This window comes from Sminthopsis crassicaudata, chromosome 2, assembly GCF_048593235.1.
Source record: "Sminthopsis crassicaudata isolate SCR6 chromosome 2, ASM4859323v1, whole genome shotgun sequence".
In the NCBI taxonomy this organism is placed as follows: Eukaryota; Metazoa; Chordata; class Mammalia; order Dasyuromorphia; family Dasyuridae; genus Sminthopsis; species Sminthopsis crassicaudata.
Window position 1 is genome coordinate 191,795,741 of NC_133618.1, and position 25,086 is coordinate 191,820,826.

Genomic DNA, 25,086 nt, shown 5'->3' on the forward strand with positions numbered 1-25,086 from the left:
TTTCATTCAATAGAATTATTTGTTTTTTTTTATTTTTTTTATTTTTGCCCATTGTCCTTTTTAGGCTGTTTTCTCTTTCTGTTTCATTGATTTTATTTTTAAGGAGTTGTTTTCTTTAATTTCTGTGCTTCATTTTCCCAGCTGTTGCCTTTCCCCCAAAACCTTTCATAATTTTCCTACATAGCTCTCATTTATTTCTCTATTTTTCTTTTAGCTTTCTTTTAAGATCCTTTTTGAGCTTTTCCAAGAGAGGCTTTTGAACCTGAGAACTGTCCAGTTCCCCCTTTGAGATTTCAATTGTAAAGAACTAGCAATTGCTGTCCTCTTTTGGGTTTATGTTCTGATTTTGTCTGTCTCCATTGAAACTCTTTATATTTAGGACTATTTTTGCTTTTTGGCTCATTGTTTTAAAAAGACTGATCTTTACTACTAGGGCACAGTAGAGATTGTCTCAAGCTTTTTTTTTTTTTTTTTTTTTTTTTTTTTTTTTTTTTTGCAGCAGGCCAGGGGCTACATTATTGAAAAGAGTCAAGGCCATTACAGCTGATCAACATATAATCCTATTGTTACTATTTACAATGTTAATTTGGTTCTGCTCACTTCATTTCTCAGTATTTCATGTAAGTCTTTCCAGACTTTTCTGATGTCAGTCTACTTATCATTTATTATAAAGCAATAATATTACATTATATTCTCGTACTATAACTTTTTCAGTCATTCAGCAATTATGTTCCAGTTCCTTGCTACTGCTACAAACTTTTTTGCATAGGTGATTTCTTTTCCATCTTTTATATAATCTCTCTTGAATACACAGTCATAGATACATTGATGGATAAAAGGGTATGCACAGTATTATAATCCTTTGGGCATGCTTCCAAATTGCTTTCCAGAAGGATGAAATCATTTTACACCTCCACCCTTCCAAGATATATTAAGGTGGAAAATTCTTTCACTCTTGAATATTTGTGGGTTCTATCACTCCAAAAGCAATTCAGAAGCTGTATACAGAGGGAAACAGAGTGTTCAGCTGCTCTTCACTCTCTTCATGAAGGGAGTGGAGTCGGATAAGCAATAGGAGGGCAAGGAAGTAGTTAAAAGTAAAGTAGAAGAATCAGGAGGGATGTAAATAAAAGATACACTCAAATAAAAAAAAAGGCCAGAAACATAATTTATTTGGTAAAAAATGCTGGCATAATAATCATGATACCACACAAAATTTAAGTTAAAACAGATCAACTCAAAAGAGTAAAATAAGACTACATTTTATATTAGTAATATTAATATTGTTTTAGAATAAAATAACTGGATAGTATAAGATTGGAATGTTGATGAAATATAGAAAATGATGAATTGGTGGAATTTAAAAAAAATGATTGAATGACTTGGACCTTAGAAGCAAGACGTTATCCTCTTTCAGGAGAAATAGGAACAAACAAGCGCAGTACACTTTGACATAGATTCATGTTAATGCATATGTGGATATATATATATATATATATATATATATATATATATATATATATATATATATATATATGTATATGATTAAAGAAGTATGTTTTTAAAGACATGTGTGCATTTATGTTTTTATATACAAATACACACCTGTTCATGTATATATGTGTTTGCACATATATGTATTTATTTGTGCATACGTGTATGTATATGTATATATTTCAGTGTAGGTGATTGATAGATAGATTGATAGATATAAAACTATATCTAATTTCCTCTTAAGTATAGGCTGCTTGGGGTTGGTGGGAAATAAGGTGCCCAGTTGAATAAAGTAAAAAATTCATAGCAGAGAACAAAAACAAACAGTATCCTATAAGAAAGTAAAAGAAAAATTGATGATCCTGAAAACATGGTATATTATTTCTTATTTAGGCTTTCTTGGAAGTGAAATTTATTACTTTATACTTTGAATCCTCTCATGCTCTGCTTTGCATATGAAAATGTATTTTTTTTCTTATTTTGTCTAAATTTAAAATAAATAAATAGATAAAAGAACAGTCTCATGTGGAAGGCTTTAGTTTAGTTACTTATTTAGATAGAAGTGAGAAGGGAATATATTCTATGCATTATGGATGGATCATACAACACACAAAAATAGAGTGTTAGGAAGAAAGGCAAGGCCAATTTGGCTTGATCTTAGAATGCATAAGGAGGCTAATACCAGATGATGATTGAAAAACAGATTGGATTCCGTTTACAAACACTTTTAAAATCAAAGTGTATCTTTTATCCTAGAAGCAATAAAGAGTAGCAAGACTTTCTATATAGAATAAGTGGGAAAGGGACATAGATGGATCTAGTTTAATGAAAATAATTTTGGAACAAATGTGTTCAGGGGATTTCAGTGAAGAGAAATGAAGCAAGAATAATTATCAGTCTATTGAAATATTCTACATGGAAAAGATAAAGAAATGAACTATGGTAACAAATAACAGTATGAATAAGGGAAAAGGGATCAAAAGCAATAGGAATGGCAAAAATCAATAATTGATTGCATTGGTAAGGTAAGGGATTATATAGGGCTTGAGGATAAAGCCAATGTAATAAAACTAAGACTATGGAACTTTGAAAATGATTTCAACAGAAATGAAAATAAGTGGGCTGACCACAACATTTACATCACAAATATCTTTTGACAACCTTCTAGGTTGTTTTGGGCGAATTCACGTTTGAGGATATAATACATATCTTTTTTTTATTAATAATTTTTTATTATATATATATATATTTTATAATATTATCCCTTGTATTCATTTTTCCAAATTATCCCCCCCTCCCTCTATTCCCTCCCCCTGATGACAGGCAATCCCATACATTTTACATGTGTTACAATATAGCCTAGATACAATACATGTGTGTGAATATCATTTTCTTGTTGCACAATAAGCATTAGATTCCGAAGGTCCATGCAACCTGGGCAGACAGATATTAGTGCTAACAATTTACATTCACTTCCCAGTGTTTCTTCTCTGGGTGTAGCTACCTCTGTCCATCATATAATATATATCTTTATAAGCCATAGACTTGGGTTTACCTTGAGCCATACATTCATTGTAAATTGAGACCCAAATCACTAAAATTGGACTTGATGTAAGTGGTATTTGTGTGTGTTTCACTCTATTTACTTTGCCATCTCAGTTTTCTACTGTTATCTCTGATATAAGATAAAATTTCTTCTTGTGCATATTCACTAACAAAAGCAGTTAAGGGTATATTCACACTGAGGTGTTCCTGAGATATCACTTATCTTCTCCATTAGTCATTAGTGATGTTTGCCTACTGTGTGCCCTGAACATGACAAGAACTAATATCTGGGATGAAAATAAACTAAAAAATGAGTAGCATATGTTGATACCAGCAGCAAGGGTCCAACTGAAGTATCAGAGTCAAAGTAAAAGCAGAAGAAGTATCTTAAAACATTGGAGGACACAGAGCTCCAGAACTGCTGGTGCTATACTACTAGTATCTAAAAGGATGAGTGTTTTTAACTTGTTTCCAAGCCCTTTTAGTTGTTACCTTCAAAAGAACACTGAATTAGAAATTAACAAACAGCTTCTAGTGTTAGCTCTTTTACTATTCAACTCATTTGAAAGTTTCATACGTAAAATAGACTTGGTAATCTGACTAAATGATTCAAAGTTCTCTTAAAGATATGCAATTCTATAATTATTCTATTAATTGATTAATTAATCAACAAGTGTTTATTAAGCAGCTGCCATTTAATAAACATTATTTTAAGTACTCTAGATTTAAATACATAAATGAAATGCTTTCTACTCTAAAGGAGCTACTATTAGGAGAGGAGACGTATTCCTATACAAATGCCTAATAAATAAGTTCATAATATTTTCAAAAGGAAAGACTCTAACAGTTGAATGGAGAGAGACTTAGGAAGATACTCATGAAGAAAATAATGCTTAAGCTCAGTATTGAGGGAAGCAAGGGATACTATAAGGCAAAGGAAAGAAGGTTGTTATTCAGATTGAGTACAGTCCGTGAAAAGGTCATATGTGAGATCAAGTGCCATTTGTGAGAAACAGTAAGAAGAGTACTAATATTCTCAATTGGACCTTCAAAGCTACTAGTTAATCCTTTACCTTACTACTCCAACTTACTATCCTACTCTCCATTGTTTCTTCAAAACTTTATCAATCATTTAAAAATGTTTCATAAATCTCTCTTCTTCTTATCTTGTCATCTGAGAACTTGGACTTTAATTTTTTACTGGAAAAATTATACTATTTACTAAGCATCCTCTTTTCTCCCTTTCTTCTTATCTTAAATCCCCTTGATGCTTTCTGTCATTTTCATCTCCATTATCCATCTCAGAAAAGGATTTGAACTTTTCTCTTCTCAAGCCATATCCTCCTTCTGCATATAAGATTCTATTTTATCCTTACAATTGCATCAGATTATTTCTTTGTTATTCTCATTCTTTCATTTACTTTCAATTTATTTCTTTGGACTAGTTCTTCCCCTACTCCCTACAAACATATCAATGCTTTACTATCCTCAAAAAGCTAGCTTATAAATCTATATCACCCCTTCCTTTTGTGATTAAACTTGAGAAGGAAGTTTATTAAAAGTGTTTCTACTTATTTTGCTATAATTCTCTTTTTTCATGATGCCAAAAGATTAAAGCCAAAATGTAATAATATCTATTATTAATACTTAATTAATATTAACTATATCTAAACTAATATATAATTAATATATAATATTTAAATTTCTAATTAATATTAATTTTATATAATAATGCTCTCCAAAGTGCTAGGAAAACAACCACCCATACACCATACGCACACAAATTGCAGTGTCCTGGTTCTCAAATAGCACACATTTTGCTGGACAATATATGCAACTATAAATGTAATAAAATCATAGGTGAAGTGGATTTGGAATTTTTACTTGTCCCTGAAATGGAACTATTTTACTACTCTCTTTGTTTTTATAAAGGTCAATTTAGTCAATCAATCAATAGCACCATTCCATTTAGCCCTGATACTTTTATGAGGTGATAAAAATCTGTATTTAATAAAATAAAGATATTTAACTGTGTACACAAAAGTCTGTTTGAATTAGTTATAGATGAGGAAATAGTGGCAGAAAGAAATCATGTGACTTCTCCAGGGTCATAGATGTATTTGAGATATGATTTTAACTCAGTTCTTTCTGACTCCAATTTCTGTGCTTTATCCAATGCACAAGCAAACTGAATAACATCAAATCACAGTATCAGACATTTCAAACTAGAAGGAGCCATAAAAATAATTTTTAAAATATCCTTAATCTTTTTTGTGTATGGATCTCTTTGGTGGATAATAGGGCTTATAGACTCTTCAGAATATTTATAAATCCATAATAAAAGACATAGGATTAAAAAAAACTAATTATATTGGAGTCTGTATATATATATACATTTAAATATGTATATATACATACATAAAATATATTTATGTATCTATGTATAGGTTATATGTATATGTGGGCACACATATAGGCATATATGTTTTTGTGTGCATACATGTATATGTGTGAATAGACACATATGTATTGTAGAGTGTATTCAGGGAAGATTGATACCTCTGCTGAGTCCTTTTAGGGCTGCTTTCCATATTTGGTTTCTACCTTATCCACTTAACTCTCACCAATTACTCTAAGAAGCTGTAGCATGTGCAGCTGCTACATCCCAGTAAACTGTTTTGGCAGAGGAGTAAAGCAGATTGAAGGCAACTGAGGAGCTTCAAACACATCAGTGATTTAGGGATGTCTACCCCAGGCACAGGAAGCCATTCTTTGGTGGAATGGGCAGATAAGAAAAAAAATGTTCCAATGTCCATGAAGGCAGCTAAAGTCAGGCATTGTGGAGGGCTTGGAACTTGGTTAGACATAAAAGATGCCAGTGTCCTCCACTGCATCTCAAGCCATCATCAGTCATCTTGACTATGTCTTGCCCCTGGACTATGATGGAAGGCAGAGTGAAGCCAACAACTCCATGGAACTCTGCCTCACTTAAATCCAATTTATGCATAAAACAAAAGACATTGCCCATTTATCACTTTATGATTTTTGCCTATTTCAAAATCATCTGGTGACAGTTAAATGAAAAAGCAGCAGGTACAGATAAACTGGGAGCTGTAGCCATAATCCTGAACATAGGCAACCTAGATCATCGGGTCATTTCCCTGGAAGCAGAAATGGGATTCATCAGCATCCTGGTTGGCTGACCAGCTTTTTTCCTACTGCTCACCTCTGATATGCGGAAGTGACTAGAACCAACTTTGGCCTTTATACTATGTCCAACACAAAAATAAATACAAAAAAACTTCTTCAAAATTGATTCTATTAACCATCAGTACACATAAAGACTAATATAATTCCTATTAGAAAACTCAGCAGGTATCACATTCTAATAGCAGCCCTGAGTGAAATAAGGCTGGCAAATGAAGGCCAACTTATGGAATTCAGAGCCAAATACAAGTTTTTCTGGAGTGTATATCTTAAACAGAATACCATGAAGCTGCTCTTGACTTTGCAACCAAAGTTAATCTAGTGAGAAACTAATATGCTTGCTAAATGACATGAATTGGAGGCTCATGACAACATGATTGTGTTTGGTAGGAAATTGCCATAACACCTACCATGATGAATCCTGATAAGGTCAAAGGAAAAGAAAAATGAAGAGCAGGAGACCTTTATCATCAAGATGTAAAAGAGAGAACAAGCTTATAATTCTGGGTACCTTGAATGCTTCTTTAATAGGTACTTTTACTGGGCTCAGATTATCAGACGTGGCAGGGAGTTCTTGGGAGGAATGCATCTATAATGGTCTCAATACTAAAGACCTGTGCATCACCAACATTGACTTCTGCTTACCAAAATACAATAAAACTTTATGCATGTACTCTTGCAGCAAACACTTGCATTTAATAAAGTATTTCTCTATTACAAGAGGAAAGAAAAAGGATGTGAGAGTGAAGAAGGTGGTATGTAGCACAGAGTGCTGGACTGATCATAGTCATCCTCTCCAAGTTAATCACATTTAACAAAAGCCATGAATGCAAGGCAAGATGACTAGCAGAAGATTAAACTTCTTCAGTAAGTGGGAACAGTTATTTGCTAATTTGAAAATGAGTAAGTAACAGAAAAGAACCTTTATCATAGAAAACTACTATGGTAGGGGCAGACAAAAACACAAACTCAGATAAGGACAGAATGTCCACAGAAGAAATCTCAAATAATGATATAAATTGATATCAAGACCAAAGAGGCTTCTTGGAAGTGCTCATAAAAGACTTTAAAAGGCAAATAAGAGAAGGGGGAAAATGATCAATGAAATGAGAGATATGCACGAGAGTCAACAGCTTTAAAAACTAAAGAAAAAAGTTGCCTGAAGAAAACAACTTTTTAAACAGTAGAATTATCCAAATGGAAAAAAAAAAGAGATACAAAAGCTAAATGAAGAAAATCACACATTTTTGTAGGAAATAATGGAATACTTTATTCAAATACTTTCATTATACAAAGGGAAATAATTTCAAAAATGGTGTGAGAGAAAAAGGAACAAAGAGGAGACATCTGATTAATAAGTGGTGGGTCAATCTAGAAATCCAATGGTGTTAATTCTACTATTATTATAAGGAAATAAATAATGTCAATGGAAGCAAGAGAGTTGTTTTTTTTTTTATTTTGACATCAGATATTTCCTTATGTCAATCTGAGTCACAGACAACCCATGTTCCAAACTTTTTCTTGGAGACCAGAATGGCCTTTGAAATGTTTTTAAAAGGAGAAAATCTAGTTAGTTTGAGTCTTCCCAAAAGGAACTCTAACCCAGTAATAACTGGATTTGTTCCAGTTATTTGTAGAAAGTTAATGACTTTGTGAGAAACCAAGTATCAGTCAAAAAAAGCAAAAATAATGGGGAAAATGGAAGAAAATATGAACTATATTATTAGAAAAATAGTTGACCTGGAACATAGATCCATAAGAGAAAATTTAAAAATTATTGGACTAATTGAAGACCATGACTCAAAAAAGAGCCTGGATAGCATTGTACAAGAGAACATTTATGGAAATTACCCCAATATTCTAGAAACAGAGAGGGAAATACTAACTGAAAGAATCTATCTATCACTTTTGGAAAGAGATCCCAAAAGAAAAAAAAAACTCCAAGGAACATTGTTCCATCAAAAACTGCAATCTCAAGATGAAAATACTGAAAGCTACCAGAGAAAAAGTTCAAATATTAAGGAGCAACAGTAAAGATTACCCAAGATCTGATAGTTTCTACAATAAAGGATCAAAAGATCTAGGATACCATGTTCTGGAAAGCAAAGGATCTAGGGTTACAACCAAGAATTAACTACCCAAGGAGATTCGGCATCATCATTGAGGGGAGGCAATGGAGCTTCAATGAAGTAACAACCTTTCAATCATTTCTATTGAAAAAATAAGAAGGAAACAGAAAATTTAATCTACAGTCACAGGACTCAAGAGAAGCATAGAAAGGTAAACATGGTGCATATATATATATATATATATATATATATATATATATATATATATATATATATATATATATATATATATATATATATATATACGTGTGTGTGTAAAATTTACAGCTTAAAATGTATACATCTCTAGATGGGAAAATGATATCTGTAACTCAAGAACAGTATCTATCACGGGGGCAGACAGAGTAAGGCATCATATGGACTAAGGGTGTGAATGAACTCTAATGTGACAACATCAAATAAAAAAGACAGTAAGAGGTGAGTAAAGCTCTGTAATGGGAAAAGAGGAAAGGGGAAGTATGATGAAAAAAATAGTTCACATATGTGGCTCTCTTCAACAATGAGATGATTCAAATAAGCTCCAATTATTCAGTAATGAAGAGAGTCATTTCCACCCACAGAGAAGATTAATGGAACTGAGTGTTAACCACAGCATAGCATTTTCATTCTTTTTGTAATAATAAAATGAGGGAGGGGGATGAATAAAGTCTGATATTTGATCTCATCAATTTTGGTTCCAAGAGAAAACAAACTAATCATTCACTTCAGTATAGAAATTTATTTAACCCTATAAAGAAGGAAAAGGAGAAAGAGGAATAGAATGCAAAGGAGGGGAAAGAAGGGAGGCCAGAAACTCTAGGAAAAAAAGAAAAGAGAATAGAGGAAATGTTACTAGAAGACAAGGTAGTAGGAAGAGTGTGTTAAAATAAAACACTACTAAGAGAAGGGGGAGGGGTTATAGGAAATAAGGTAGTGGGTGAGATGGGTAACAAAAACACTAGTAAGAGAAGGGGGAAGGCTCATATGAGAAAAGGGAGCCAGTAGGTTTCCTAAACAAACAAACAAACAAACAAACAAACAAACAAACAAACAAAACATAAGTACAGCGTGGAAAGAGAGAACAAAAGTATATACAGTGAAGAAAATAGTATGATGGGAAATGCAAAGCTAGAAATCATTACTGTGAATGTGCTATAATATGTTATATACAAGAAACACATTTGACTCAGAGAAACACAGAGTAAAGGTAAATGTCTGGAAGAAAATTTATAATACTTCAGCTGAACTACAAAAAAGCAGTGGCAACAATTCTGATCTCAGATAAAGCAAATGCTAATATTTATTAAAATAAATAAGGAAGGAAAGTACATTTTGATAAAGGCTATTGTAAATAATGAAGTAGTAGCAACATTACATGTGTGTGTACCAAGGGTTAGGGCAGGCAAATTCATGATTTTATTCCAATTATAGGAAGAAATAGAGAGCAAAACTATTTGAGTCAGGACCTCAAACTTCCCCTTTCAGAATCAGCCAAATCCAACCAAAAAATAAACAATAAAGAAGTTAGGAAGGTAAAAAGATGCTAAAAATCCTAGATATGATAAACCTCTGGAGAAAATTGAATAGTGCCAGAAAAGATATGGACCCTACACAAAAGTTAAGTTTGTATTAGGATATAAAAACCTCACAATCAGACTCAGAAAAGCACAAATTATTTCATTTCAGGCCACAGTGCAACAAAAATTATATTCAATAAAAGGCCTAGAAAAAAAAGAGACACACAAAACCCATTGGAAATGAAATAATCTAACTTTTTTATTTAAATGAGTAAGTAAAACAACAAATCCCAAAAACAATATATAATTTCATCTAAGAGAATGATGGTAATGAGGCAACATACCAAAACCTGTGGGATACATCCAAAGAAGTTATTAGAGAAAATTTTATATCACTAAATAGCTACATGAATAAATAAAGAAGATATCAATGAATTAGGCATGTAGCTAAAAACCTAGAAAAAGAACAAAATTTAAAAGCCCAATTAAATACAAAATTAAAAATTCTAAAACTCAAAGAAGACATTAATAAAATAGAAAGAAAACTATTGAACTAGAGATTGAAACTAAGAATTAGTTTTATGAAAAAAAAAAAAAACCCTACAAAATAGATAAACATTTGGTTAATTTGATTAGAAAAAAGAAAAAAAAAAGACCATCATCCAACATGAAATGTGTGAACTTAACCACCAATGACAAAGAAATTAAAACAATAATTAGGACCTATTTTGCCCAACTGTACAGTGGCAAGTTTGAAAATCTAAATGAAATAGTTGAATATATAAAATGTAAATAGCCCAGGTTAGCATAAGAAGAAATAAATTACTTAAATAATCCCATTTAGATAAACAAACCATGAAAGAACTCCCCAAGAAAAATCTTCAGGGCCAGATGGATTCACAAGTAAATTCTGCTAAACAATTAAAGAATAATTAATTACAATGATATGTAAACTATTTGGAAAAATAGGCCAAGAAGGAATCCTACCAAATTCATTTCATCACACAAATATTGCACTGATACCGAAATCAGGAAGAGCTAAAACAGAAAAAAATAAAATTGCAGACTAATTTCCTTTATGAATATTGATGCGAAATTTTAAAATAAAATATTAGCAAAGATTACAGCAATTTATCAGCAGAATAATACACTATGACCACTTGGAAGTTATAGTAGGAACTCAAGGCTAGTTCAATATCAGCAGAACTATTACCATAATCAACCATATCAATAACAAACCAAGAAAAATCATATGACAATTTCAATAGATGCAAAAAAAGTTTGTGACAGAAGACAACATCCATTCCTTCTAAAAACACTAAAGAGGATAGGGATAAAGAGAGCTTTCCTTATAATAATAAGCAATATCTTTCTAAAACCTACAAGCATTAGTTGTAATGAAGAGAAGCTAGATACATTCACAATAAGATAAGGGTTGAAATAAGGATGCCTATTATTACCACTACTATTGAACATTGTACTGAAATGTTAGCTTTAGCAATAAAAAAAGAAAAAGAAATTAAGTAAGTAGAATAGGCAATGGGAAACTAAAACTATAACTCTTTGCAGATATAAGATACTTAACAGAATCCTAGAAAATCATCCAAAAACCTATTACAAACAAATCACAATTTTAGCAAAGTTACAGGATATAAAAAGAAATCCACACAAATTAAAAGCATTTTTATATATTACAGACAAAGTCCATCAGCAAAAGACAGAAGGAAAAATTACTGTAGACAAAATAAAATACTTGGGGGCCCACCTGCTTGACAAACCCAAGATCTTTATGAACACAATAATAAAATGCTTCTTATACAAATAAAGTAAGATCTCACAAACTGGAAAAAATATCAATTGTTCTTGCCTTAGATGAATTAACATAATAAAAATGAAAATTCTACCTAAATTGGTCTATTTGTTCAGTGCCATACCAATCAAACCATCAAAACATTATTTTATAGAACTAGAAAAAAAATTAAAAATTACATGGAAGAACAAAAATCAAGACTATCAAGGGAATTAATAAAAAATAATGGTGGCTTAGCAGTACCATTATATTATATTATAAACTATATTATAAAGTAGCACTCATAAAAACAGTTTGGTATTTACTAAGAAAAAGAATGGTAGATCAATGGAATAGCTTAGATATGCATGACACAATAATCAAGGCCTATCACAATCTAGTATTCCAGATTCTGAATAAGAATTCACTATTTGACAAAAATTTCTGGGAAAATTGGAAAATATTATGTAAGAAACTTTGCATAGACCTACATCTCACCCCACCATTCCAAAATAAGTTCACAGTGGGCACATGGTTTTTACATAAAGAATGATACCATAAACAAATTAGGAGAACTAGGGATAGTTTTTCTATCAGATCTTTGGAGAGGAGAAAATTTTATAACCAAGGAAAAACTAGAGAATATTCTGAAAGTTAAAATTGACAACATTGATTACATTAAATTTTAAAAGTTTTTGCACAAACAAAACCAACAGAAACAAGATTAAAAGGAAAGTTCAAGGCTGGGGAAAAGGGTCTTATTTCTAAAATATATAATGAACAGTCAAATTTATAAGAATTCAAGTCATCCCCCAAATAATAGATTGTCAAAGGATCTGAACAATTTTCAGATTATAAAAAAAAAAAAAAAAACTTTAAATTACTATTGATTAGAAAAAATGCAAATTAAAACAATTCTGAGATACTACTTCACACATCTCTAATTGGCTAAGATGACAGGAAAAGATAATGATAAATTTTGGAGGGGATGTGGGAAAACTGGGGTACTAATGCATTATTGGTAGAGTTATGAAATGGTACAACCATTCTGGAAAGCAATATGGAAATATGACCAAAGGGCTATAAAACTGTGCAAACTCATTTATCCAGTAATATTTCTACTGTCCTTGTATCCCAAAGAGATCTTAAAGGATGAAAAGGGATCCACATGTGCAAAATAATGTTTAAAGCAGCTCTTTTTGTTAGCAAAGAATTGGAAAACAAGCAGTTGCCTATCAGTTGGGGAATGACTGAACAAGTTATGGTATACAAAGATAATGGGATATTATTGTTCTATAAACAATGATGAATAAGCTGACTTTAGAAAGGTCTGGAAAGATTTACATGAACTGATGCTGAGTGAAACAAGCAGAGGCAGGAATACATTGTACACAAAAACAGGAAAAATATGCAATGATCAACTAGGAAAGACTTGGTTCTTCTCATTGGTTAAGTGACTTAAAGCACTATCAATATACTTTGAACAGAAAATACCATTTGCATACAGAAAAAGAAATAAGAAAACAATGTAAATCAGCACATGCTATGTTTACTTCTTTTTTTATTTTTTTTCATTGTGTGTGTGTGTGTGTGTGTGTGTATGTATGTATGTATGTATGTTTCTTCCATGGTTTTTCCATTTTGCTCTGATTTTTATCTCCTAACATGATTCATAAAGCAATGTATGTTTAAAACAAATAAATAAACAAACACAAATAAATAGTTGCCTTCTTTTACAAAACAAGCAGGTGAAAGGGCTTCATTTCATAGAGATCTATACTTGCTATGTTCTCTGTAAGGTTTTCATTATTTGTTTTTTAATCAATGAATTGTATAAAATAACAAATACTGTAGTTATCAAATTTGAAGACCATGTGAAGTTCTTAAGGATGATCAACATATTTTCAGACATAAACAGGTGAAAAGAAATTTAAACCAAGAATGAGCCAAATTTCAAGAACTGAAATTTAATAAATATGATACTTTACACTTGCTGTTAAAATTCCAAAATGGAACTATTATATATCAAAATATTATCCATAAGATTATGCATAATCTGGAACTAGCTTAAACCTGCTTCTGTCATCCAATTCTTAAGTTTTTAGTGTGATCATTTACACTTCCTGAAATTAGCATACCTATAAATCAAGGCCAAGCTCAATTTATTGTTTTGATGATTGTGAAATCTAAGAAAATGATGGAGAAATATTATTACAAATTGACCTTAAAGATGTGCTGTTTAAATTCTTTTTTGATAGTCTGTTGTTAATCATCTACCAGCATACACTTGCTGAATGGACTAAGTTCATAGAAATCAAGTTCAATGTGATTCAGCTGGGTAGCACAGTTGCCTACTGTGCTTCTTCCCTCACCTACCACCACCACCACCACCACCACCACCACCACCACCACCACCACCACCACCACCATCATCTTTCCTTCCGGTGTAAAATTAAAAAAAAATTCAGAACTTAGGCTACATTTTAAAAGACATGCTAATTAGAAAAGGCTGTCAAACCTTTATTATGGTCTTTCTTCATCAGACGATATAGAATGTTGAGTTGTTTTAGGTGCCACATGTTAAAAGGAATATATACTACAAATTAAATGGTCTTTCCATTACATAATAAGCATAACTAGTATTTATGAGAAGAAGATAGATGTTGCAATATATAATGAGCTGATACTGGAGTGAGGAAACTTCTTTTTACTGGGTTCAAGTCTAATTCATTCACTTCATGTTTCTACAATGCTGTATAACCCTGTTTGTCTCAATATTCTCATCTATAAAATGAGCTAGAGAAGCAGATTTAAACTTTAAAATCTTACTCAAGAAACCCCTAATAATGATCAAGACCCAAACATAATGGGAAAAGAACTTCACAACAAAAATGATATTTTAAGGGTTACAAAACATTTTTATGTGTGTAATCTTAGTTGATTCTCACAAGGACCTCATGAGGTAAGTGTTATTATTATCTCTATCTTTTACAGATGGGGTAATAAAGGTTGATTGAAAGGCTACGTGATTTATCTAAGATAAGATTTGAACACAGCTCTTTCTAACTCCAAATCCAGAATACTATCCATTGAGCTAGCTAGATACTGATATATATATATATATATATACATATATATGTATATATATATACATATATATATATTTGATTATAGTCAGCTTATATAGATTTTGTATCTGAAATGTGATACTTAGTAAAATATGTGATTTGGTCTTAGTTTTTTTTTGATTTTTAAAGTAAGGAATTTGGAAAAATTGCTGTCAAAAGACCCTCTTATCTCTAATCTTTTCATTTAAGGGAACTATAAGAAGATTTGTAAACTAATATGAAATAAAGTTAATAGAATTGGTAAACAACATGAGCAAAGACTGGGTATAAAACAAAAATAGAAAAACAAAATTAATACTAAAAGCTGAGTAACTGTAATGATCAAGCTAGCTCTGAAAGAAATACATATATATATATATATATTTTTCTTTCATTCTTTACAGAGATAGGAAACTCTGAGTATAGAAAATTGGAATGTGTCAGAATCATCAAATGGGTATTTTACTTTTATTGAACTGACTCTTTTCCTCTTCTTAAAAAACATATTTACAAGGGATGTCTTCTTGGATAATGAGTGAGGAAAATATGTTTGAAAATTAAAATTATTTAAAAAATCAATAATTAAAAATAAATACAATTTACCTTTTAATTCACTTTTTGGCTAAAATATTTATATCAAAAAGATGGAACTGTTCTTTTTGTTGAGAAGACCTAAATACAAGATAAATAACTATTATTTCTAGGGAAATACAGTGTGTAACCATGAGCCAAAGAGATATTCAAGAGCAATTCTTTGATCAAACTCATCCACATGAGCTGATGTTTCTTAATGGACTCTATGATATATCCTCATATTACTTACCTTGTAATTCACTTCTATTGTCTATTTTAACTATGAGTATGACTTGAATTTTGAGAGTTATGCTAGTAATTCATAATCTAATGGGTTTCTACAAAGGTTAAAAGGCATAAGAACTAGCATGGCATGACAATAGATTATTTGCTAAGTATCAAACTAGTTAAATGTAAAATGACTCATAACCCGCAGCTCAACTATGAGAATTTCATTTTTGTTTTTGTTGTTGCTGCTATTTTTGACAAGTTATTCATGAAAACCACTTACATAGGCATAGGGTATAGAAGATGCAAATTACACTAAAAGAGAGAATGCCTAATGTGATTAAATTTTTTTTTGAAATATTGAATAAATGATGACTTAATAAATGTTTGTAGGTGTAAATGAAAATTATAACAATAATATGATGCAAACAGCATAGGTTATATTATGCATTAATAAGCATTCTTTCAGTAGCAAACTGATTTTAAGGTAGAAGTTTTCAAGTTCTCTCCAACATGGACACAATGAATTCTATTTTTCTTATATGGTCTATTTTCCTAGTTTTCCATATGTGATTTTCATTTTAATACAATGAGAACCTCCAAGGCAATTGAGGCTTAAAAATTATCTGCACATATAGATAGCAATTATTGTACTGTGCATATTATACACCATATTTTAAAGATAATTGGATAATAAAAATTTACTCTGGGACATGAAAAATTCATAGTAGCATATGGCAAGATCCAGACAACTTGAACAGAGACAGAAGTAGGTTTTTGCAGAAAAAAAGGTCACTAATCATACCAACTGAACTTTTAATAAGCTAGTCATTCTTCTCCATGGAAACAGCTGGAAATGTGTATTGTGTATCATGTATGGAGAAGCTACTACGTAAGTGAAAAAAAGTACTGAAAAGATTCCATTCCCTTCTAATCACAACATAAACATGTGCACGCATAAAGTCAGTATATTCGAATATCCCATAAAACTATTAGAACATATATTAATGAACAAATAGTATAGCAAATAACAAGTCAATCTATTAGTGATCTCATCAATGCATTATGCAATAATTATAAAGAAACCAATAATCTCTTATTGTTAGAGACCACCCAAATAGTAATTAATAAATAATAATTCAGACAATTAAAAGTATTGTTTGGACAAAGAAATGTCCTCATCAATGATATTTTTGAGGAAATGCTAAACAAAGAAGTGAAATACACACATAAATGTATATGCATGTATCTTTTTAGACACATATACTTACCTATACATAAGTCCACAATTTTATATATACATGAACACAAACATATAGAGTGATTTATAAAAAGAGTAATCAATGGTATATCTGGTTTTAAGATATTACACAAATAGGATTCAACTTATTTTGTGTAATAACCAAATAATTATCACATCATTTTTACTCTGGGAAGATGTGTTTCCTTCTTCTCCTTAATAACTTCTACATTCCTAATCATAGTCAAATGAAGATATCCCTTCAATGTCTCATGTAACTGAGAGGAAAAAATGCAATATATCTGAATAATTTATTCTCTTTCATTATAAAAAAAATATTTTTAAAGGTGGCACTACTACCAATTTTTTAAGATACTAAGCAAAATCCTGCCTACATCTTATGATTAATTTATGAATCAGATGGTAATCACTGGAGATAATCCATGATTATATAAGCATGTGCATGTAGTATGTTGTAGTGTGATATTCTCAACCTTTATTCTTCTTTTTATTCTCTGTGGGTTGACTCTTTTATATAAGCTACATTCCTTTTAACAAAAATGATTATCAGACTGAGGAAACATGATGCAACAATCAATTTTGCAGGAGTCTTGGTAGAAGAGATAAATTTAGTTCCTGAATTCCCACAAGTTTCTTTGAATATAAAATGTTAGTAATAGTCACAGAAGTAGTAGCAGTAGCAATAGTACTCATAGAACATAGGACGTAGTCTAATCCTAATAGCAGAGCCTATGTCACAGGACCTCTATGAAGCTTAAAAGCATATAAAAGCTGCTTGAAAACTACAAAATATTATTTGAGGAAAAAATATTGCTAAGGTTTTGTTATATAATTCACTTTTTATTCTTTTTGCCTAGTCTAACATTGGTATGCCAGACTAAAAAATGCCTTATATTATTTATATAATTAATGGCCTTCATAGAATGCTTGAAGAATAAATCAGAATAAACTGCAATATAGGAACATTTTCCATTCCTGTCCCACCTGTATTTTGCTTTCTTAGAAGATTGGAGTTTGCAGAAAAGGAGGAAAAAAGATGATAAAAAGAGTGAATGGCTGAAGTTTGCACCAAATCTGAAGTTGAAAAACAAAAGTATAGTCACTCACAGAAAGTTATCTCCCCAGTTCTATTCAAGCACTATAGGCCCTTAGTATCTGATAATATTAAAAACAAGTCTTTTAAGTAAAACCATGGCAAAGAGAAGCCTTTGAAATAAAAAAGTAGATTGAAGCAGAAAGAGATGTGATGGTAGTCAGGGTTTTCACTACTATGGATAATTAGTTCTCTGACTTTGAGCAAGTCCTTTTCCTTCCTCAATCTTAGATTTATCATATTTAAAGTAATGGTATTTGATTAAATGACCTCTCATGTCTAAAATTTTATAAGTTCTCTTACTCCATTCTCCTGTTTCTGTTTTTATAATTCTTCTTTATTTAATGAATAGATTGAGGCGATGGTGAGTGATTCAGTCTTCAAAATATTACCCTTTATACTCAACTAATCAAGGAAAGAACAGGAAGCAATGGGACAACAGTCAAAATTTTATGAATAATCTCTGAGTTCATCAGCAGGTAGCTCCTGACTTTTCTCACATTTGTGAGGTTCACGAGTAGCAGGAAGAAGAAATAGTTCAAAATATAGACATAGAAATAATCTATTCATTCCTAAATATATGAAATTCTTTAAAAATATGTTCATGCAAAGAATAGTGAATTAACATTTGCTGAAATTATAGAAAGATTTATCAATACCAAAATTATTCCAAACATACTGTTCAAGGCACTTATTTCACACTGAAAACTGAAAAGAGAATTTTGTTAAGATCCTAGTTGTAAAATACACAGAACCCACAGAGATGCAGAGAGGAAGATCTGAGTTTGAATCCTGCCTCAGGTACCTATTAAACATAAAATCCCACTCATTCTTTAAATCTTTTTTGGCCTCAGCTTCTTCATCAATAAAAGTAAATATTAACCAAAAAAATCTCAAATTTCATTATTGAAATAGCATTCATTATTGATATAACAATATAGAGGTGAAGATTTGGCAGTAATAATAAATATAGTTAAAGAAAAAGTGGAGTGTAATTGACTTACAATTAAACAGTTTCCAAATCTTACTCGAAATAAGTAGAAGATGCTAGATACAAATACCTTTATCATGTTATAAGATCTCTCCTTGATAAACAGAAACAAATCCTGAATATTTCTGTTGAACCAATCAATTTACATATCTTACATACAAATTATTTATTTTTTATTATTTGTTATTTTACCCATTTATTTTTTAGAATTAAATTATTTAATTTTCAATTGTTTTTTTCTAAATCTTTCCTTTGCTCTTTATTGAATGTAGGTTTCATTGCATCACAGTCTTTAAAGACAGCATTTACTATTTCTACCTTACGGCATTTGATGGTAAGGTTTTAGAAATAATATGTTTGTGTGAAGATGTTGGGTACTGCTGAGAAAAAAAAAAAAGTTAATTCCTTTCTGCTTCTATTCAGTTTTCCTCAGAAGTCTATTATAATTAAGTTTTCTAAGATTCTATTAAACTCCCTAATTTCTTGTTTGTTTATTTTATGGTTATATTAATTCTGAGTGGGAACAGTTGTGGTCCCCCAGTAATATAATTTTGCTGTCTATTTCTTCCTGTAATTGACTTAATTTCTCTAAGAATCTGGATGCTATAGTGCTTGATGTATATACATTTAATACATATATTAATTAATGTTTTTTATCTTTATATAATTCTTTCATAGATAATTTTATTTTTTATTTAATATTCTCCCCAATTATATACATAAGTTTTTTTTTTACTTGCTCTTAATATTTTTGAGTTCTTAATGAAAAAAAAGTCAGAGGAAGGTGGTCTAAGTGTACCTGATCTAAAGCTATATTATATAGCAGCAGTCACCAAAACCATTTGGTATTGGCTAAGAAATAGACCAGTAGATCAGTGGAACAGACTAGATACAAAGGACAAAAAGGGTACATCTATAGCAATCTAATCTTTGACAAAACCAAAGATACGTTAGGGATAAAAATTCATTATTTGGGAAAAAATGTTGGGAAAACTGGAAATTAGTATGGCAGAAATTAGATATGGATCCACACTTAACACCATATACCAAGATAAGATCAAAATGGGTCCATGATTTAGGCATAAAGAATGAGATAATAAATAGATTAGAGAAACAGAAATAGTCTACCTCTCAGACCTGTGGAGGAGGAAGGAATTTATGACCAGAGGAGAACTAGAGATCATTATTGATCACAAAATAGAAGATTTTGATTGCATCAAACTAAAAAGTTTCTGTACAAATAATACTAATGCAAACAAGATTAGAAGGGAAGTAACAAATTGGGAAAATATTTTTAAAGTTAAAGGTTCTGACAAAGGTCTCATTTCCAAAATATATAGAGAACTGACCCTAATTTATGAGAAATCAAACCATTCTCCAATTGATAAATGGTCAAAGGATATGAACAGACATTTCTCAGATGATGAAATTGAAACTATATCCACTCATATGAAAGAGTGTTCCAAATCACTACTGATCAGAAAAATGCAAATTAAGACAACTCTGAGATACCACCACACACCTGTCAGATTGGCTATGATGACAGGAACAAATAATGATGAATGTTGGAGGGGATGTGGGAAAACGGGGACACTGATACATTGTTGGTGGAGTTGTGAAAGAATCCAGCCATTCTGGAGAGCAATTTGGAACTATGCCCCAAAATTTATCAAACTGTGCATACCCTTTGATCCAGCCATACTACTACTGGGCTTATATCCCAAGGAAATACTAAAGAAAGGAAAGGGACCTCTTTGTGACAAAATGTTTGTGGCAGCCCTTTTCTTAGTGGCTAGAAGCTGGAAGATGAATGGATGCCCATCAATTGGAGAATGGTTGGGTAAATTATGGTATATGAAGGTTATGGAATATTATTGCTCTGTAAGAAATGACCAGCAGGAGGAATACAGAGAGGCTTGGAGAGATTACATCAACTGATGCTGAGTGAAATAAATAGAACCAGAAGATCGCTGTACACTTCAATGCTGTATGAAGAGGTATTCTGATGGAAGTGAATATCTTCAACATAAAGAAGATCCACCTCACTTCCAGTTGATCAATGATGGACAGAAACAGCTACATCCAGAGAAGGAACACTGGGAAGTGAATGTAAATTGTTAGCACTACTGTCTATCTACCCAGGTTACTTATACATTCGGAACCTAATACTTAATGTGCAACAAGAAAATGGTATTTACACACATATATTGTATCTAGGTTATATTGTAACACATGTAAAATATATGGGATTGCCTGTCATCAGGGGGAGGGAGGGGAAGGAGGGGGGATAATTTGGAAAAATGAATACAAGGGATAATATTATAAAAAATTTACTCATGCATATATACTGTGGAAAAAATTCTAAATAAATAAAAAATATATATGTATATATATATATACACATATATATATATATATATATATAATATATATACATTTTTTTTTGTTTTTGTTTTTGAGTCATACTCCCCCTTATCCCCATGTACAATTAGTAAACCACATGAGAAGTTATATGAAACATGTCCATAAAAGTTGAGGCGTGAAAGAAACATAGATCTCCCACCCTATGAAAAAAAATACCCTCAAAAACAAATAAGTTAAATGTTTTGATCTGTACTCAGACTGAATCAATTCCTTCTCTGAGTATGGATAGGATTTTTCATCTTTAGTCATTCAGGTTAGTTGTGGATAATTGCACTACTGAGAATAACAAAATAATTTATACATGGTCATCCCAGAACATTGCTATTATTTTTATATACAGTATATTTCATTTTGTTCATTGAGGACTTTCCAGGAATTTTTTTTTAGTTCAGAGCCTCCTGTTAATCATTTCCCAGAAAAATATTTCATCAGAGAAACTTGCTTTGATTTAAAAAATTTATTATTATTAATTTTATTTCCCCCATTTGTTCTCTCTCCTTTCACTCTGTTCCTGTTCAAAAGTGTTTTGCTACTGACCACTTCTTCCCCCAATATGCCCTGTATTTTACCACCCATTCCCCTTCCCATATCCTATTCCTCTCCTATTTTCCTGTAAGATAAGATAGATTTCTGTACACCTATTAAGTATCTATGTTATTTCTTATTTGAGCTGATTCTGATGAGAGTAAGGTTTACTCACTCAATTCTCTCCTATTCTTTGCCTCTCTACTATAAAAACTTTTCCTTACCTTTTTTATAGTAAATAATTTGCATCATTCCACTTCTCTCTTTCCCTTTTACAAATTTAATAAACTCAATAAATAAACTCAAGTTTATTATACATATATATATATATATGTATTTAATATATGTATATATACTCCTTGTAACTGTTATAATGATAGCGTCCTAATGAGTTACAAATAATATCCCCCCATGTAGAAATGTAAAAACAAACCTTATTAAATCCCTTAAATTCCTTATGATATCACTTTCCTGAATACCACCTTATGCTTCTTCAGAATCTTATGGGTGAAAATTTTTGTTTCCATTCCATTCTGGTCTTTTTATTATGAATGCTTGAAAATCCTCTATTTCAGTGAATGGCCATCTTTTCTTCTGAAGGATTATACCAAGTTTTGCTGATTCTTGGTTACAACCCTAGCTCCATTGCTCTCTGGAATATTATATTCCAAGCCTTCAAGTCATTTAATGTAAAAGCTGGTAGATCTTTTATTATCCTGGCTGTGGCTCCACTATACTTGAATTATTTCTTTATGGATGCTTGCAATATGTTTTCCTTGCCCTGTGAGTTCCAGAATTTGGCTAAAACATTCCTGGGTATTTTTATTTTGGGATCTCTTTTAATAGGTGCTAGGTGAATTCCTTCAATTTTTATTTTACCCTCTAACTCTAGAGGATCAGAACAGTTTTCTTTGATAATTTCTTGAAAGATGATGTCCAGCCTCTTTTTTTGATCATAAATACTATTTTAAAATTATTTCTCCTGGATCTATTTTTCAGGTCAGTTGTTTATCCCAATGTGATATTTCACAGGTTTTTTTTCCTATTTTTTCATTTTTTTTTGGTTTTGCTTTAATGTACCCTGATTTCTCATAAAGTTATTAGCTTCTATTTACTCAATTCTATTTTTAAGGAATTATTTTGTACCTCCTTCCCAATTGTCCAATTTTGCTTTGCATTCTCCTCATGAGTTTTTGGTATTTCCTTTTGCATCTCTTTCAATTCTTTCACAATTTTTTTCTATCTCTCTTGATTGATTTTCAAAGTCCCTTTTAAGTTCATCCATACCTAAGCTCAATTTTTATTTCTCTTCCAGTCTTTGGATGTAGAAATTTTTATTTTGTTATCATTTTTGAGTGTTTTGACCATGTCACCATAACTTTTAATGATCAAAAAATTATATTTTGTTTTCTTTTCACATTCCTCACCTATCATTACTCTGCTTTTAACTCTTTGTTAAAGTAGAATTCTGTTTCCAATATGAAGATTTCACTGTCCCAACCTTCAGGATTCTGTGCATCTTTTTTTCAGAAATACTTCTTGGAATTTGACCAAAAGTACTATTTTCTACTCTGGAGCTGTTAGCTGTGTCCTTCCCCTACTCTAGCTATAAGATATTGTATTTTGGCCAGGGCTTGGATTCTGCTGAACAAGGCTACACTGGTACTGCACATCAGACTCCCACTCCATTGCCACAAATCCTATCCACTGTCTTTCTGAAATCTCCTTGATGTCCCCAGGCTAAAATATCCAGAATCCTCCAGTACTACTGCTGATTCAGAGATGCCACCTTACTGATGCAGGGGTTTAAGTTAAAGCTGGGGCCAGGACTGGGGGTATGCTGGAATTGCAACCTGGGTTTCCACTCTGTTTCCACAGACCTTTCCTGCTGACTGTCTAGTGCCTATTTGGCCACCAGTACTGCTGCTGATTAAGAAGTCAAACCTGGGACATAGTTGAGATTGGATCTAGGAATACACACTGGATTCTCACATTTTCTGCTGAGCTTCTAAGTTGCCTTTGGCTGGAAAATTTTGTACTATGTCTTTTGGAGTATTCTAACACTCTACAATTTGTTTAGAGTCATTATTTAAAGGAAATTGGAACAGTATGGGGGAGACATTGGGCAAGTGCCTGCCTTTACTACACCATCTTGGCTCTGTCTCTGATGCTTCATTTTCTCTGGCATACTTTAAAAAGATGTAATTTCTTATTTTAATCTTTTTAAATTAGATCTATTTTTACTTTTTTGATCTGAGATCAGAATTTCTCCCCCTGTTTTCTACTTCACCTAAAGCATAATAAATTCTGCTTCATCCTTTTATCTTAGTTTTTTTAAATATATTTTTGTTTCAAATGTTTTTTGTTTTGTTTTGTTTTGTTGTAAACAGTGTTCTGTAGGATACTTGTTTTTATCTACTACAGAATTTGCTTCCATTTAATAGGAATATTCATACAATTAATGTTCAAAGTTAAAATCATCAGTTGGTCTATTTCTCTCCATTCTATTATTTTTCTTGTTTATACATTTTTACTCTCTTTTCACCCTGCCCCTCCTTAGTACAGTTTTGTTTCTAACTCTCTCCATCCTGAACATACCCTCCTTTTTATTAGCTCCCCAATTTTTACACCATTCTCTTAATATTTTTGCCCTTCCTTGTATCTAACATGTCTGTTTCTTTTTTTCATTTTCTGCTGACATTCTTCAAGGTCAATATGTATATTTTATACCCAACTGAATGTATTATTCCCTCTTTAATCTAAAAGTGATTAGATTAAACTTCAAACAATAGTCATTACTCTCCCTTCTTTATCTCTATTATAATAGGTCATTTTTTGAATAATAGTTTTTCAATTTCTTTTTTTTAAATAATTATAACATTTTATTGACATTACATATGCATGGGTAATTTTTTTTACAACCTTATCCCTTGCACTCATTTCTGTTCCATTTTTTCCTTTCCCTCCCTCCACCCCCTTCCCTAGATGACAGGCAGTCTTATACATGTTAACTAGGTTATAGTATATACTAAATACAATATATGTTTACAGAACCGAACAGTTCTCTTATTACAGAGGAAGAATTCGGGTTCAGAATGTAAAAATAGCCTAGGAAGAAAAACAAAAATACAAACAGTTTACACTCATTTCCAGTGTTCCTTTTCTGGGTGTAGCTGATTCTGTCCATCACTGATAAATTGGAACTGAATTAGATCTTCTCTTTG